General features: G+C 42.3%; 1 pseudogene; it reads right to left on the bottom strand.

Moving 5' to 3' along the window:
• LOC103397043 (sarcoplasmic/endoplasmic reticulum calcium ATPase 2-like) overlaps positions 1-8,385 on the bottom strand; it is an 11,251-nt pseudogene extending 2,866 nt beyond the window's left edge.
• Positions 8,386-10,823: the final 2,438 nt, after the last annotated feature.

The following is a 10,823-nucleotide window of genomic DNA, read 5'->3' as shown; positions in this document are numbered from 1 at the left end:
GCCAGCCCAATCCCCGGACCTTAATCCAATAGAAAACTTGGGGTGACATCAAAAATGCTGTTTCTGAGGCAAAACCAAGAAATGCAGAGGAATTGTGGACAGTTGTCAAATCATCCTGGGCTGGAATACCTGTTTACAGGTGCCAGAAGCTGGTTGACTCCATGCAGCACAGATGTCAAGCTGTTCTCAAAAACAGTGGTTATACAACTAAATATTAGTTTAGTGATTCACAGGAATGCTAAATCTTCACATGTTTTTCAATTTATTCAGTAAATATTTGAGTTCGTAATGAAAAATGCAGACACTGCTATTTTTTTGAACAGCCCAATATAATTTTTTCCTTCATTTTCTTTTAAGTAATTAAAATATTGGTACTTTTTTTCATGGTTTGATGTAAAATATAATGTGCAGTGTTCCCAACGAATGGAAATAAAAATATTATAAGGATTTTGAGCTTTACTCATGTTTTATAAAACACTGCTATTATTTTGAACACAACTGTATATGCTGCATTTGGCAACAGTTTTTGGAGACACTGCTTTGAAATTATGGCACTAATTTGCTGGCAGTAAAAAGCTGTCAGTTCCCCTGCAGAAATTTACATTTAGGTCAAACCATTGTGAATTTTCAGAAATGTGTATCCTCATGTAAATAGACTGACAGAAAACACCATCAATATAAACAAACTGAGCCCTCACAGGTAGAGGGTTCACATAGAGGATGAGGAAGTGGAGGGACATGGAGAGACAGATGGCCCCCAACAGCCAGATGTTCTCCCAGGGAGGCATCCGCAGCAGGGACTGGTTCTCTGACAGACTGAAGACCAGAGAGAAAAAAAAAAGCAGGTTGTCAGTTACACTATTTTGTTATAAGTCATAAAACAGAACACCACACCTGAAATGCTATTATACTACACCTACAATCTGAGTGGCTGTTACCTGTTGAGAGCATTGCACATCTCAATGGTGACAAGCACAGACAAGGCCATGGTCATTGGGTAGGGTGACTCAAAGACTTCACAGTTCAGACCTTCAAACTCTGGGTTGTCTGGGGTACACTGGAGGAAGTGGCTCTGTGGATTTGAAAAGACAGCAGTGAGGAGGAGGAGGCCAAACGAAATATTCATGACAGATAAACCAACCATCAGCGTTTGGACCTACCAGCTGGTACAGGCTGACCTGAGGACCATCTTCTGCAATAACAAACCACCAGGCAGCAGCTCCAACAGTAGCTGCGCCCACATAGCCTGTGAAACAGAACAGGCAGACTCAGGATGGGCGTTTGTAATACCACATTTCTACAGTCACAGTATGTATCATTAAAAAAAAAAACCCATTATTGCTGTAAGGTCTAGAAAGAGGGAAGGAAGCTAGCAACCCAAACACATTTACATGAACAGAAGACTTTGAGTAAGATCACAATGAGATAAGTGTTAGCACATGCTGATGTAAACTGTACAACACTATAAACAATCAATGTATATAACCTCCGATGGCCAGATATCTGAAGAAAAGCCAGCCAGAGATGAGAGGTTCCTTGGCATTGCGTGGAGGCTTCTCCATGATGTCCAGATCTGGAGGGTTGAAGCCAAGGGCTGTGGCAGGAAGGCCATCAGTCACCAGGTTGACCCAGAGCAGCTGAACTGGGATCAGAGCCTCAGGGAAGCCCAGTGCAGCAGTCAAGAAGATACTTTTAGGAGAAGAGACTCCAGTTAGTTAGTTAAATGCAAAACCTGTTGTTAGTTTGACTAGCTAAAGGCTAGAGATCCTCTGTCATCTGATGTTTAGGAGACCTACCAAACCACTTCTCCTACGTTGGAAGAGATGAGGTATCAGACGAACTGCTTCATGTTATTGTAAATAGCTCTGCCTTCTTCTACGGCGGCCACAATGGAAGAGAAGTTGTCATCAGCGAGGACCATCTCTGAGGCTGACTTGGCTACTGCAGTGCCAGAGCCCATGGCAATGCCAATCTCTGCCTTTTTGAGGGCAGGAGCATCATTCACTCCGTCCCCTGTCTGTGAGAATAAAAGTCTTTTTAGGCGTAACAATTCTCTTGTTGCATAACCGAACAAAATTACCGTACTGCCTAAAAGACTGACAAAGACAGAAATATTTAGGTATTAGACTATGTAGATCCTAACATTAGCTGTCACTATATTACCAATTTACAATATATTTGTGAAGAAGGAATTACAAAAGCCAAACTATTTCAAATAAAATGGTAAAATGATCACAATTTTGTAAAGAAATACAAAAAAATCTGCTTCTAGACATCATACCATGGCAGTGATCTCATCAAAACCTTGCAGGAACTCAACGATCTTCGACTTGTGCGAAGGCTCAACACGGGCAAAACAGCGGGCACGATTCACAGCATCCAGCTGATCAGCTGGTGAGAGTTCATCAAACTCTCTTCCTGTGAAGGCCATGTGTTCAATGTCATCGTCCTCTGTGAGGATGCCGATGCGGCGGCAGATAGCCACAGCTGTGCCCTTGTTGTCCCCGGTGATCATGATGACACGGATACCAGCCTGATGGCAAAGCTTGATGGAGGCAGCCACCTCCTGTCTGGGGGGGTCCAGCATTCCAACGCAACCAATAAAGGTCAAGTCAGTCTGGATGAAGGAAGAGACAAATAACAGTTGTGGGATAAGCACAAAAGTTCATCTAAACAAAGATATCAGAAAAAGTTTATTTAAGAAATCTTTACCTCATAATCTATGAATTTGGCCGTGTCTGACAAAACCATATCCTCCATTTTTGGTGGACTGTCTCATGTGGCTAATGCCAGGCACCTCAAAGTATCACAACCAGTACCGTACTCACGGATCACAGACATGATCTTTTCTTTGATACCTTTGGTGAGGAGAACTTTGGTGTTTCCAACTCTGACATAAGCACATCTGTCAATAACTCCCTCTGGTGCTCCCTGTAGGTACAACACAGCATGTTAAATAAAACAAGAAGCACCCACATTTTTTAGTGTCCACAATTCATGCTCAGATAGCTAAATATAGTTCTTAGACTGATTTAAAATGGATCCTGAAATCTTCCTTGTATAATGCAGTACAAATGCAGTTCTACACAGACAGACTTTTGAACCTAACAAGATCTAATCTTAAGGTAAGTATACCTTGATAAACATCTTTCCCATAGAAGAACGGGATTTGTTAGGTGTGCAATAGACCGACATGGACTTCCTGTCTCTGGAAAACTCCAGAGTGAACTCCTTTCTCATAAGCTGCTTGATCACCTGTTCAAACAAAGGAAAACATAGTTCTACGTTTGTGTGAAGGACAGAAAGAAGGAACTGACTGACTGTTAGCAGATAACGGAACTGGCGTTACTGACCGAGTTACAGACATTAGCTCTGTCAATCATGGACAGGTTGTGAACTTCGGTGTCAAAAACATTCATCTTTTCCACCAGACAGGTCAAAGCGGTCTCTGTGGCCTCACCGACCTTTTCATACACACCCTTCATCTAGGGTGTGCAAATATTGTTGATTACACAAGGGGAAAGATACACAACTAACTAAAAAAAAAAAAAAAAAAAAAAAAAAACAACTCCACCTTGTAATGAGTGGAATTAAAAGATCAACAAGAATAAACCAGCTGATATTTAACACAATAACTTCTCTGACATCAATCACGCTCATTTGTAAAATCCCTTTGTTTATGTTAAAGCCAAGCAATTAAATTATTTACTTAATGTTCAAATTGGAGAAGATTCTAAACAGCTTCCATCTGTTGCTGCTATGATCACAGCATCACCATGGTTGGTGCACTGGTAAATGAACACCACAGACTGTATCTAATAATGCTTATATGAGAGAAAGAGTTGTAAAGCTCAAACCTCATTGAAGTCCAGGGAGGAGTCGTTACACAGAGCACAGATGGTGGCCAGTTCAACCAGGGCGTCATACTGGGAGCTCTTCACTTGCTTACCGTCCTGGTATCTGAAGTCAAGTGCATACAATGTTATTGCTTTTTAGAAATATGAGTTTTTGTTTTTAACACAAAATTAAAATTTTCCCCAAATACTCACACTTCCCCCTCAGGGGCATAGGTGGAGCCTGTGATGGTAAACTCCAACAATGAGCAGTTGTCTCCTTCGACCTTGTTCAGAACGAACATCTAAAAAATAATACAGTAGATGTGACAAAACTGATATGTTTACTTATCATCATACGCCAAACCAGCTGCTAGTGGCTTCTCTGACACAGCAGATGGCACCAGAAACCATCCTAGGAGGCCTGCGACAACTGCTTTTGGAACAGTAGAGATGCTTACAGTTTTACAAAGTTGGTATCTCATAGTGATGGCTGGCCTGGGTGGCATGCTGCCTAAAATGTGAAAGGGCCGTTTTTCAGCATAAGTAAACAGAGTAGACTGCCAAGGAGCTTGAGGATAGAGAAGTTTGTGCCCAAAAGGAAGAGGCTGCAGTGCCAAGCCTGCTTCCACTGAAAGCTTTGATCCACAGGCAAACACAAGTGGGAGCAAACACGCAGGACAAAGAAAGACACAGCCACTCATAAAAAGCAACTTTAAATAACATGCATTAACTTAAATTGTTTTGAGGGAAATACTTGATTTAGCAATTAGTCGATTGGTATATGTAATCACACTGCAGACTACAAATCACAGCCATTGGCTCGGTCACATTATATGTTGAATGCAAATATATAGTTATTGCTGTTTTCATAAAACGTATCATCTATGCAGGGATGTGCAAATGTAGTGTAAATTTAGTACACATCCTAAAACTCTTGTCAGTGTTTTCTGAGTGCAAATATTTTTCCTTTTATAGTTTATAGAAAAATGCAGTTATAGTAGGACTGGAATGTCGTTCAACCTCAACAATGGCAAATGAGATGAGATTAAATGAAAAATTCTTAATTGGAAAAAAGTCCAAGTGGCGCTTTGGCCCAGAGGCAATGTCTCTGTAATTGGTGTGGAACCCCAGGGTTCACCTCCTGAGCAAGTTTGAATCCCGGTTAGGGCGGTTGGTACCTTCCAGTGGACTCACCACCCGCAGGAAGATTTAGGGGGTTGGTACTGTGCAATGTGATTTGGGTGGCGACTGCTGCCCCCGTGACCCGGTAACGGATAAGCGGATGAAAATGGATGGATGGATGGATGGATGGATAGATGGATGGAAAAAAGTCCAATAAACCGCAGTATCATTTCTTTGAAAGAAAGCAACAAACAAACGACAAAGAAAATAATTGCTTTCATCAGATTATATTATAAGAAAAAATATCAAATTCTTTTGTTATGGAGATGACCCCAAATGAACCTATAACCCATTCATCCAAATTAAACAAAACAGTTTTCTAAACTTTCTACTAACTCAAATAATAATAAGAAAGATTTAACTCGACCCTTACATTCTAAGACAGGCTTTCTCCAAACCCATTTTAGCACCTACGCCCCTTTAAGAAAATTATAAATATACTTAAGGTAATGAAACTAAATACAAACAAGTCCTTGCCCTAATTACATATAGATTGGACGACTGCAGTCGTCTGCTATAAGGGTGTCGAAATCTGTCAATCTGCTGAGTCTTTTAAAGCGCTTCTTCCAAAGTGCTGCAGCAAACATATTAACAGGAGCTGGACACTGAGACCATATACATCTAGTTCTAGATTCTCTCTGCTGGCTCTCTGTTAATACTTCCCACTTCATTACAGCACCTCATAACCAGGCTCTAACACGCAATAAATTTAAGAGACATTGCAGACATGCTTGTGATTTCCAAAGTACATAAGAGTAGAACGGGAGGTGGAGCTTGTAGTTACCAGGCTCGCCACCAGTGAAACCAGCCACAGGTATGGGTTCAAGAGGGACCATCTCTCCATTCAATGTTTGATAAAGCTTATTGGCAACATGCCAACTGTAGGACTTAAACCAGACCTGACACTGCAGACCTGTCATTTTCAATAGCCTACATCAACACAACTACTGTTTAAATCCAACACAACTTACAACGTCACTTCCACAACTGTAAGGTCTGCATTTTAATACTTAGTCTTACAGCACTCATAATGTGATGTTTCTGATGTGCTCCGTGTCTCCTATTCACTTGTTTCTCTCCTCTTTTTGTCTCCTCTGTTTTTCCCTTTTAGTCTTTGTCCAAACAGACAGCTGAACACTGAGTCTGGGTCTGCTGGAGACTTGACACACCTGTTTAATTGTCCAGTTCTAAAAGGACGGTTTTTGTGACTTCAACAAATAATATACACAGCTTGACAAGTTTTTATAACATGCAGAAATATGTTCTTAGCTGCATTACTAGTCCTAAAGCAGTTTAATGTAGACAAGAGGAGTGGCAGTGTGGTTATGTACTTGGATGTTTGATGGGATCATGATGGATATTTCACTCACTCTCACACTGTCTTTCTGCACTGCACTGTCACCTTAAACAAACCACAGGCACCGACAGCAAAAATGACAAGGCACTTAGAGTGGTACCAAACATGTTATCTTAGTAGTTCAGCAACAGCGCGTGTATGTGTTTGTGACTCACTCTGCAGACCGACATCTGGTTGGTGGTCAAGGTTCCCGTCTTGTCCGAGCAGATGACGGATGTACAGCCCAGGGTTTCTACAGATGGCAGGCTACGGACAATGGCGTTCTTCTTGGCCATGCGGCGAGTGCCCAAAGCCAGACAGGTCGTGATGACGGCGGGAAGGCCCTCAGGGATGGCAGCCACAGCTAGAGCCACAGCGATCTTGAAGTAATAGACTGCACCTCGGATCCAGGATCCTCCATGCACTGGGTCGCTGAAGTGACCGATGTTGATGACCCACACAGCTATGCAGATGATAGAGATGACCTTGGACAACTGCTCGCCGAACTCATCCAACTTTTGCTGCAGGGGTGTCTTATCCTGCTCAGTGGCAGCCATCTCATCTCGGATCTTGCCTATCTCAGTATTTACGCCAATGGCAACAACCACACCCACGGCCTTTCCAGATGCAATGTTAGTACCCTAAAACAGCAGGTATGTACATGTTGGCTCAAGCACAACTGATGTTTAAAAAAATGTAACATGTGACTTAAGGATGACAGAGATTTGAAACTATGCTGAGTCATGCTTACAGAGAAAAGCATGTTTTTTTTGTCCTGGTTAACAGCACGAGGGTCAGGCACAGGGTCTGTGTGTTTGATGACGGACACAGATTCACCTACAATGAGAAACAAGGCATCAAAGTTAAATCTATTTACAGATAACCTTGGAAACAAAGCATAGACAGGTTTACCAACAAAGAGCTCCTTGGTGCTGAATACTGATACCGTTTCCCTCAGAGTGGATTAAACATTTCAGGTAATTGACGTGACGTGACACTTTCGTTGGCCCATCCTTCAGTCAGTCACATGCTTTAGTTTTTTTTAAGGTAAGCTGTCTGCATTGCTGTATTATTTGTGACTACAAAAGCTACACTACAGTTTCACTCTACCACCCACACTCACAGGAGTAACTAGCAATAAAGGTTCTGAATGTGTCATATAAGTAGCTAGGCTCACAGTCTGCAATGGAACCTTCCTGTTTATTATCCAGTTATTCAGGTTTGAATATCTTAGATTACTATGATATCGAATATTCCCAAATATATTTTATTGTCTTCATCGAACAAATCAGTAGAGAGATGTGCCATGTCATCACACTCTTAATGTACTGTGTTGAAAAGGCTACGTGTCATGCTGGTATTTGAGTATCTGGATGGAAACAACGAGGAGCCTTATCTGTTGCCTTATATAAGTGACTGCATCCTTCTTGGTGCTACCCTTGTGACAATTTATGTCTTATAGCAAGCATATATTTAAAGACTTAAGCATGAGTAGTAGCTTAGAGAAAATACTAAGCCTAAGGCTGTACTACAAACAAGTAAGTCAGGTCATGGATGTAAAACAAAGTGTCCTATATGTGAATAAAGTACAGATGATCCAGTTAAAAAGCATGTTAAAAATCGAAATATTTATATATATTATATTTAGGAGAAATGTCTCACCGGTCAGAATGGACTGGTCAACCCTCAGGGTGGTTGATTTGATTGAACAGATACGGATGTCAGCAGGTACTTTATCTTGTCAAACAAAGTGAAGCAAAGCACTTAGATTAAAACATAATATTAAAAAACATATACAAATTATTAGGCACCTTTTTTTAAATTTGTTCCAAATAAAACAGATGAACTTAAACTTTAAAAGAAAAAAAAAAGTCATCATTTGTTGAAACATTTTCATAAGTGCAAACTCAACTTGTCAGGCTCATTATGAAGCTGCCATTGCTGTAGCAAAAAGAGATGAAAAGAAGTGAAGGAGGTGAAGGAGGTAAAGGAGGAGGATGCCATAAAAGGCTTGTCTCAAAGGAAAAGGCCCATTTGGGTACATTGAAATGGGACTGACCCATTTCAGCTTCCCAGTGGTTCATAAAGGCAATGGAAACAAAGGAAATGGCTCAGGCTTTGACACAGTTCTGTAGGCGCTGTCTATACAGGCCTACGTTGTTAAATATGCAAATAGGGTCCCTATTGTTACAAAAGACACATATGTGAGAATGCTGTTCATAGACTTCAGCTCAGCATTCAACACCATCATACCACAACAACTCATCAGCAAACTGGAACAGCTGGGTCTCAGCACCTCCCTCTGTAACTGGGTGCTAGACTTCCTCAGTCAGCGACCGCAAGCAGTACGCGTCGGTAACAACACCTCGAGCACCATCACCCTGAGCACGGGAGCCCCCCAAGGCTGCGTACTCAGTCCTCTGCTCTTCACCCTACTGACACACGACTGCACAGCAACCCACAACTCCAACCACCTGGTGAAGTTTGCGGACGACACAACTCTGGTGGGTCTCATCACCAGGGGCGACGAGACTCACTACAGGAAAGAGGTGGACCTTCTTACCACGTGGTGTAAAGACAATAACCTCGTGCTGAATGTCAGCAAGACGAAGGAAATTGTCATCAACTTCCAGAGATGCCGCGCCGAACACCCACCACTGACCATCGACGGTGCTGCTGTGGAGAGAGTGAGCAGCACTAGATTTCTGGGGGTGCATATCAGCGAGGACCTCTCCTGGACCACCAACACCACATCACTGGCAAAGAAGGCACAACAGCGCCTCTACTTCCTGCGCAAACTGAAACGGGCAAACGCGTCACCACCAATCATGACCATTTTCTACAGAGGAACCATCGAAAGCATCCTTTCAAGCTGCATCACTGTGTGGGGCGGGAGCTGCACTGACTACAACAGGAGAGCCCTGCAGCGCATAGTGAACACAGCTAGAAAGATCATTGGTGCTCCACTCCCCTCACTAACGGACCTGTACACCACACGCCTCACTCGCAAAGCCATCACAATTGTGAGTGACGACACCCCCCCTGCACACGGCCTGTTCAGCCCCCTGCCCTCTGGGAGGCGCTACAGGAGCTTCTCAGCCCGCACCACCAGACTCACTAACAGCTTCATTCACCAAGCTGTTAGGCTACTGAACTCTCTCCCCTCTCCACCCACAATCACTCCCACTTGAAATGCCATAAATGCACTATTGACTTGTAATACAATGCACTATTACCACCTCATCTGCTGCTAATTATATTATTACTATATTTATTATGTACCTCATGTATATATTTTTACAGACCATACAGCACCTTAAAGCTACACATGCACCTTATTGTTATTGCACCTTAATGTTTTTCGTTCAGTATTGTCTATGTCTGTCAGCGCACGGGAAGGCGAGGAACGTAATTTCGATACCTCTGTATGTTCTGTACATGTGAAGGTATTGACAATAAAGCTGACCTTGACCTTGACCTTGACCTTGACCTTGACCTTTATTATTTTTTCAGAGTTTTTTTGTATTTTTCATTTTAATTTTATAATTTTTCTTTTATGTACTTTATCAAGCTGGGTGGCGCCGAGAACGTGGGGGGGGTGGGGGTGGGGGGGGGGGTATGGCCAATAATACATGCAGCCAAAAATGGAAAAAACATTTCAATACATTCCCTAATGCCCTGATCAAGTTTAAACATGGCAGCTGCTTCCTTATCACTGTCACCACACAGGAAGAGAACAATGTAACAGAGCCGGGATCCGCTCATATGCCTCAAACATGGAGTCTGGGCAGTTTAATACAAGCCATGGTTTAGTTTTACGCTTCTCACACAAATCAGTGATCTCCCTATATAATATCTGCATTCAACCCAACACTCTGGCATTACAGATGTTTTGGTCTCACTATTTTACGTGACCCTGTGAGTAGTTGGAAAATTGTCAGCTCGTTTGCAGTCCATGCTGTGTTGCCAGTAGCTCTGATCTGATAGCAAGCACTTGCCAATTCAGACAAACCACAACAGCTTTTCTTAGAAGGGACAATGTTCAGTTCTCAAAAAAACATCTGAACCTGGAACAAGGGTTGCATTGAGACAGTACAGGGATTGCCTTTTAGCTCTACCTAACCTCTGCCTAAATGTAGTGTTTCTTCAGACGCCTTAAACTTACATCCTTAAGGATTGTGTAATGTCTCTACTGTTAATTCTTAACTAGGAAATAAAACCTCCCTTTAAGAAACACACATGAGCTTCCAATGCTGTTGTGTCAAAGTGTCGAGTCAATGTGCTTCATGTGTAACTCTAACAGTAAATTATGAGAATAGCTATTTGGCCGTTGAAGTGCAGACCTGGTCTGATTTATGGTGTGTATACCATCCAATCCTTTGTCTCAACATCCTACTTGACAGCCGTCCAAGCATCTCTTGGTGTTTGCCAACACGGACAACAAATTTTGGAGTCTAACGCCCAGAGAA

Source organism: Cynoglossus semilaevis, chromosome W (genome assembly GCF_000523025.1).
Source record: "Cynoglossus semilaevis isolate Cse_v1.0 chromosome W, Cse_v1.0, whole genome shotgun sequence".
NCBI lineage: Eukaryota > Metazoa > Chordata > Actinopteri > Pleuronectiformes > Cynoglossidae > Cynoglossus > Cynoglossus semilaevis.
Note: the sequence above shows the minus strand (reverse complement) of the source record. Positions and strands in the feature narration are given on the sequence as shown.